The following is a 7671-nucleotide window of genomic DNA, read 5'->3' as shown; positions in this document are numbered from 1 at the left end:
AGGAAAAAGAAAGGTAGGAAGGAGAGAAGGAAAAGAGTAAAGAAGGGAAGGAGAAAGATGGGAGGGAAAGAGGAAAAAGAAAGGTGGGAGGAAGGAGAGAAGGGAGAGAGGAAAGAAGGGAAGGAGAAAAAAGGAAGGGAGAGAGGAAAAGAGGAAAGAAGTGAAGGAAGAAAGAAGAAAGGGAGAGAGGAAAAAAAAAGGAGGGAGGAAGTAGAGAAGGTAAGAGGGAGAAAGGAAGAGAGTAAAGATGGGAAGAAGGGAGGCAGGGAGAAGGAATTTGCCTTTAGAAAGGCACTGATCTCCTTGTAGTTCCTGGAACAAGACACTCCATCTCCCGACTCTGGGCATAGTCACTGACTGTCCTCCATGCATGCAATGCTTTTCCTCTTCCTCCTCTTCCCCCTGCTTCCCTGTCTTCCTTTGAGTCCCAGATATAATCCCACCTTCTAAAGGAGGCCTTTCCTAACGCCTCTTAACTCAGTGCCTTCCCTCTGTTGATTATTTCCTGATTATTTATCCTGGAGATAGTTCATTTGTCTATCATTATTAGCATGTTGTCTCCCTCATTAGACTGTGACCTCCCCCAGGGCAGGGGCTGTCTTTTCCCTTTTTTGTGTGTCCCTAGTTCTTAGCACTATGCCTGGCACCCAGCTGGCACTTAATAAATGTTTGACGAAACAAATCCAAGGTGACTATTGACTTGACCTCTGGCTGGAACAAACAGATAAAATTACAAGGGCATAGAGAAATGCTTTTGGGTAGGCTCAGTAGCAGCAGAACCTGAAAGTTTTGCTTTCTCACACTGATAGCTAGTTTTCTTGTCTAGAGGATTTAAATAAGTGTTCATCTCTCCACCCCTTAGACTTTTATCTGCTTCCCCCTCACTTTATGGGGTCTAGAGCTGACTCTAGAGATTATTTAGTCCTTTTACAGATGTGGAAGCAGGTCTACTGAGGGAAAGTGACTTGCCCAAGGTGGTATGTGATATAGTTGAGTAGCAGACCTGGGATTAGGACCCAAATCTGTCCACCTCACCACCTTCCTCTTACTTTTCCTTCTTCTTGTTCTTTAGCTCTTTCAATTCCATTTCAAATAGAAACAATGATTAAAAACAGTGAGTGTGTCTGGTGCAAGTATACGTGCCCAGACTCTTAACTCTTCATTAAGTATTTGGCACAGGCTACCACACTGTGGGATTGTGACGCGGAAAGAAAACCACATTGCTGGCTCCTGGGATGTTCTGGGCCTGCCCAGCCCTCAGGTACTGATTCAACCCTGCTGATTAGAAGAGGGGGAGGCCCAGGTGATGATAGGAGTCCCTTGTGTCTCTTTGGCTAGTGCTTGTCCCCCATAAGCCCACCTTTCCAAATTGTAGAGAAATTAACTAAACTTCAGCTAATGCAGTAATGATTTGTAGTGAACAGCGAAATTCCCCCTGTAATTATGCATGAATTGATGTGTGATTTCCTAATGAGCTTAAGTGAAGAAATCATGGTTTTGTGATAAATGCTTTATATCTTAAAATGCCAGCAACACATATCTAATAAATTCAATCAGCTACTCTCATTCATAGAACATTTGCAATTATTATTTAACAGGCTGGCTTTCTCTCCTGCTTCTCTGCTTTGGATGATTGCAGAGTATAAAAGTTCCCTTTTCATAAATAGGGCCATGAAAACTCATTATGTTGGAGTTTTTTTCCCTTAATGCTCTCATGAATGAGTTCATTTTGAAAGGCATTTGCACTTGGAGAGGCCAAGGACCTTCTTGTCTGAAAAATGTTGTGTACAAGGAGGGTGTTTGCCAGTTCAGGGACATTTGGACATGCAGCGAGCCAGGTCTCTCTGTGAGAACCGAAACATCCCTAAAGAACAATGCCCAAGCCTGTGGTATTGTCACATTAGAGATAATGTTACAAGAAGTAAAACATGTTGTACTTCCTTGAGAAAGTGATGAGGACCAATGAAATCAAATGATGTTGGCCAGTGGTCACTAGTAGGTAGTGAAAGAAGACAGGCTGAGTGAGGAGGGTGGATGGTTACTCCACAGTTGTTTCCACTGGCAGAATGGTAACTGAGGTCTAGAGTAAAGATGCTGAAATATGAAGTGTACTGATAACCCCTGGGTCCTCTCAGTAGGGGAGTTCCTCCCTGACTTATCGGGATCTTGCTCCTTCCCTTGTCAGCAGTCTCCCCAATACAAGCCCAGTGGAATCCCAGTCTCCATCTTTCCAAGTCAATCTTTCCCTCCATGGGGTTTTGTGCCCCCAATCTAAGATCTTCTCTCTACCTGAAGTTTATTTGAGGGTGCCTTTAGTTTCTTGCTGTCTTAGGAGTAGAGAATAGCAGAATAAGGAGAATCACCCACTTGGAGTCAGAAGGTCCAAGATCATATCCTGGTTCTGATACTTATTGAATCCTTCTTTAGGCAGGTAAGTGAGGGAGTGGATAGAGCCTTGTGTCTGGAGTCAGGGGGACCTGAGTTCAAATCTGGTTCAAATACTCTTCCTAGCTATGTGACCCTAGGGGAGTCGTTTCCAGAACTATCAAATGGGGTTAATTATAGTACCTATCATGGAGGGTTATGGTGAGGATCAAAAGAGATATTATTTGTAGAGTGCTCAGCATAGAGCACGGTCATTAAATGTCTGCTCCTTCCCTCCTTCACTCCCTTTCCCATATCTCAATATTGTTATAAAAATCAAATCTGATAAAGTATGTTTGAAAATGTATGTAAAGCACTTTGCAAACTTAAAAGCATTATATAAATGTATATAATCATTCTCTTCTTTCTCCTTTCAATGGTCCTAGAAAAGTTGTTTTTGTGCTAGTATCCTTTTTACTATTTAATGTCCTATGTAATAACACAGGTGGACAAAATAACTACCTTTTGTAATCAATAAAGGTGGTGGAAGTTATATTCATCTTCTATAGAATCACCCAAAGGAAGCTAGGTGGCCTAGTAGGTAGAGTGCTAGACTTGGAATCATGAGGATCTGCATTCAAATCCTACTACAGACCCTTAGGAGCTGTGTGACTCTGGGCAAGTTATGTCACCTCTCTGTGCCTGCATTGGACTTGATGACTTCCAAGGCTCCTTCCAGCTCTAAATCTATGACCCCATGAAAGCATCTTCAAGAGAATGCCAATAGCAGACAGGATGATGGTGACGATTTCTGCTAAGGTCTTTACTTTTATGCTCTATGTAGCTAAGTGATTATGAGCATTTATTATGGTGACACAAATGAAAATGTTGTTCAATTTTTATGGATCAATGTTAGGTTGATGCAATTGTGGGCAACAGGTTTGTTGGTGATAAGACTCTGGTTCTAATGTGATTTATATGTTGAATTTTCCAAGATATTTTGCCTTTAGTATTTATAGTATGAGAATCCATCATCAGTAAATTGATGATAGGTAGTGAGCTCCTGATGTGTTATTATTGTTATTATATCATCATTATTTATTGTTATTAGCTCCATGACTTTGGCCAAGCCATTCAACCTCTCATGTTTCCTCACCAATAAAATATGGGTAATAACATTTATGCTATCTTAAGGACTCTTACGGGGCTTTGTAAGCCTTCCAATGGTCTACAAATGTGGATTATTACCTAAGCCTGAGTCACGTGCTCGGGTCCAGAGCTGAGAGGAGCCACTTGGTGGGGCAAGGTGGTGTTGTTTGTCTTTTGTTTCTGAGAAGAACCAATGACATCCCAGCGATGTCTGGACTTGTGTGTGAATTGGATTAAAGTGAGGCAGTATCGAACAAAGTCATCAACTTCACTGTCTTCCTGAGTCATTGAAGTCCAGCAGTAAGACAAAAGACAAGACCACAAGCAATAGCCCAGGATACAATGGATGCCCTTGGCACCTTCGATGTCTGACTGAGCTCTAAACCTTCACAGCACCTGCTGCAGCCACCTTCAACTGCACAAATTGTTCTCATCTGCTCATTCTGCCTGGGAAAGTCTTCATGTGCTTATGGCAGAAGCTCTCCTAACTCACTGGCAGGTCTGCTGGTTACCCTTAACCTGGCCCATCTGCTAAGACGGTTTGTCAGGGTGTCTGTTATGCTTGCTTCAGCTTCTTGTAGCCACAGGTGAGAGGTGAGTGCCAGATGGGCACCAAAGGTGGATGAGCAGCCCTGAGAAGGGCTCAGCAGCCCTCACCCCAGAGGGGCTGGTTCTCCTGAACACTTCATACACACGGTAGGGCAAGGCAAATGCCATAGGACCCCTGACTGCAGCAGTGGTTGCCATGAGTCTCATGGATATAATGAAATCTGGGGCCCCTCAGTTTGTCAATTAAAGCCTCCTGCTGCATACCTGCATGCGTTCCTAGACTAATTTCATTTTATTTCCCATCATGCACTTCATGTTCTAACCAAACTGTTCCATTTGCTGTTTCTTGAATTTGACATTTAATCTCTTTCTTAAATATTTATACGTTTCCCCCACCCACCCCATCCTTAAAACACATTCTCATGTCATTCACTGCTTTGAACCCTTCCTTCAAAGTCAACTCCTACTGGAAACCTTTCCTGATCCCCCAAATCCTTCCTTCTTCCTTAACTAATCTCATATTTACACCTCCATATATATGTATATATATTTGTGTGTATATATTGTGTGTATATGTATATATGTAGAGCTCCACATATGTGTCTATATATGTATATATGTGTGTGCATAAGTATGTGTGTGTGTATATGCCATGGTTGTCATTTGAAGAAACTTTCAAGATTCTCTAGTCTAACCTCTCTATTTTATTTGAAATATTAGGAGATTGAAGAGTGATTTGCCCTAGATTGCACCAGTGGAAGAACTGCTCTAGAATCTTTACAAGTCAGTCCTTGAACTTTCTTCCTAAAGCAGCATAGCATATTTATATTATGATTTAAATACTATACATGTGTATACATAGAAAATATATTAAATTAGATATATTCTAAAAATATACCATGTACATATATGTGTATACATGCATATATGTGTACATATATGTATGTCTATATATAAAATCAATCAGTAGCCCTGTGTTCAAGTTCCTGCTCCACTCCTCCCCTCCCTATAGTTTCTCTATACCTGTCTCATTCTCAGTCAAACAAGTTTCCCTTCTCTATGTGGTTGAATCAGAGCTGTAACTAAGAATTTTTGCCCCTGGAGCAAATAACAATGATGATGATAAAAGCAAACATTTATACAGTGCTTCAAGGCTTTCAAAGTGCTTGGCATATATTACCTCATTCAAGGCTCAAAAAACTTTGTGAGGTAGTTGCTATTATCTGCTGAACCACAAACTGCCTCAGGTAACCAGTGTCCATCAAGCAAGAGTCTGTCTTGGTGCCACTCCCGGGAAGCAGGAATTAGAAAATGGCTGAAACTCACCAGAGCTACTCATCCAGTAGCTTCCTAGTTTAATTAATGAAAATAATGCCCTTCAAATTTCTCACCTTTGAAATGTGGTGCCCTGAGGCAAACTCCAAGTTTCCCCATCTAGTTAATAGCTCCAGTGGAAGATCCCTTGCAAATCTAACTTCCTCTAAGATTGTTAAACCTCTTCTTAACTTTTTTGGTAGCAATTGGGTTGAAGTAAATATTCTAATGTTATTTGCCCCAAGCAAAATTGTGGGATGAGGGTTAAGTTTCCTTTGGTACCCCAACATTTCTTTAGTTACATCTTGCCCTTATAATCTGTCTCCTTCATTCTTTTTTATTTTTTTAGTTTTCTTTTTAATTATTGCTTTTTCTCTTTATGGTTAAAGGTCTGCCTGTCTTTTTAGTGCTTCCCACTGTAATATCTTCACTTTGACTTGTACTCCAGGGTAGAATCACTGGGGAAAATTGCCAGAACTTTCTCTATCACCTCCCTTTTTTTCTCTCCCCCTCACTCCCTAACCCACACCTACCACACATCAAAAGCTTTAGGCTAGAAATGACAAATGCTGAAGGGCATATGGAAAAATAGGTACACTGATGAATTGTTGGTGGAGTTGTGAACTAATCCAACCATTCTGGAGAACAATTTTGGAACTGCCCAAAGGGCTATAAAACTGTGCATATTCTTTGACCTAGCAATACCACTACTTGGTTTATGTTCTGAAGAGATCAAAGAAAAGAGGAAAAGACCAACATGTACTAAATATAGCAGGTCTTTCTGTGGTGCAAAGAATTGGAAATTGAAGGGATGGTCATCAACTGGGGAATGGCTAAACAAATGGTGGTATATGATTCTATGATGGAATACTATCATGCTATAAGAGAAGGTTTCAGAAAAACCTGGGAAGACTTATATAAACTGATGCAAAGTGAAATGAGCAGAACCAGGAGTTCATTGTACACAGTAACAGCAATATTTTAATGATGATCAATGGTTAAAGACTTGGTTATTCAGATCAATACAATGATCAAATATAATTCCAAAAGATTCATCATGAAAGTTACTATCCACTTCTAGAGAGAGAATTGATGAATGTTGTGTGCAAATTGAAGTATAATTTTCCCACTTCCTTTATTTTTCTTCCCGTTTTTTGGTGACATGGTTAATATGGAAATATGTTTTGCATGATATCACAAGTATAATGGGTATCATATTGCTTACCTTCTCAGACCAGACCGAGGGAGAGAATTTGGAACTCAAATTTTTTTTTGCTTTTTGGAGGGCAATTGGGGTTAAGTGACTTGACCAAGGTCACACAGCTAGTTTCTTGTGTGTTAAGTGTCTGAGGCTGGATTTGAACTCAGGTCCTCCTGACCCCAGGGCCAGTGCTCTATTCACTGTGCCACCTAGCTGCCCCCCCCCAAATTTTTTTTAAGATGTCAAAAAATAAACTAAAAAAATAATAAATGTAAAAATAAAATAAAAGCATCAGGTTAAGACCTGTCTTAACTGCTTCCTAAGCTATTCACCAGCTAATCTGATTAAGTAAATTCTGCTCTGCTATTAATGGGCTCTTCTTCCCCTTCCAGATAACACCTTAGATTTTAAGGAAAGTGCTAAAGTCCTAGCTTTAGAGGTGAGAGTTTCAGGCTCCCTATGACAAGGGGGTGGAGAAAAGGGTAAGGGAGGTAGAGAGGCAAAGTGTATTGGCTAGAAGGGAGATAATAATTATTTACTAAGTGTCTACTCTGTACTGGGCACTGTGCTAAGAGTTTTACAAATATTATCTCATTTAATCCTCACAACAACCCTGGAGGTAAGTGCTATTATTATCCACATTTTATAGTTGAAGAAACTGAGGTAGACAGAGGTTAAGTGATTTCTTCAAGGTCACACAAGTAATAACTATCTGAGACTAAATTTGAACTCAAGTCAGACTAACCCCAGGCCCAGTTCTCTTATCTACTACTCAATTTAGTTACTTCTACTCTGTTTAGTGGAGTCAGAAGATTCCAGTCTTGATTCTGTAACCACCCATGGGTACATAGAGCTAGAAAAGACCTTGCAAATCAAGTCCAATTCCCTCATTTTACAAATACCTAACAAAGAACCATAGAGAGTAAATGACTTTTCCAAGGTCATACAGGTAATATAATCCCCTCCTTTTACAAATAAGGAAACTGAGTCCCAGAGAAGATTAAGCAAGTTTCCTAATTCTGGTCAAAAGGGTGACAGAGTCAGGATGGGATCCCAGGTCTCTGACTCCAGACCTAGCACTCCTTCCATTAAAC

The sequence above is a fragment of the Petaurus breviceps genome, unplaced genomic scaffold (assembly GCF_028583685.1).
Source record: "Petaurus breviceps papuanus isolate PSGF00001 unplaced genomic scaffold, PetGlider_PUasm1.0 76, whole genome shotgun sequence".
Lineage (NCBI taxonomy): Eukaryota > Metazoa > Chordata > Mammalia > Diprotodontia > Petauridae > Petaurus > Petaurus breviceps.
This window is presented reverse-complemented; position numbering follows the sequence as displayed.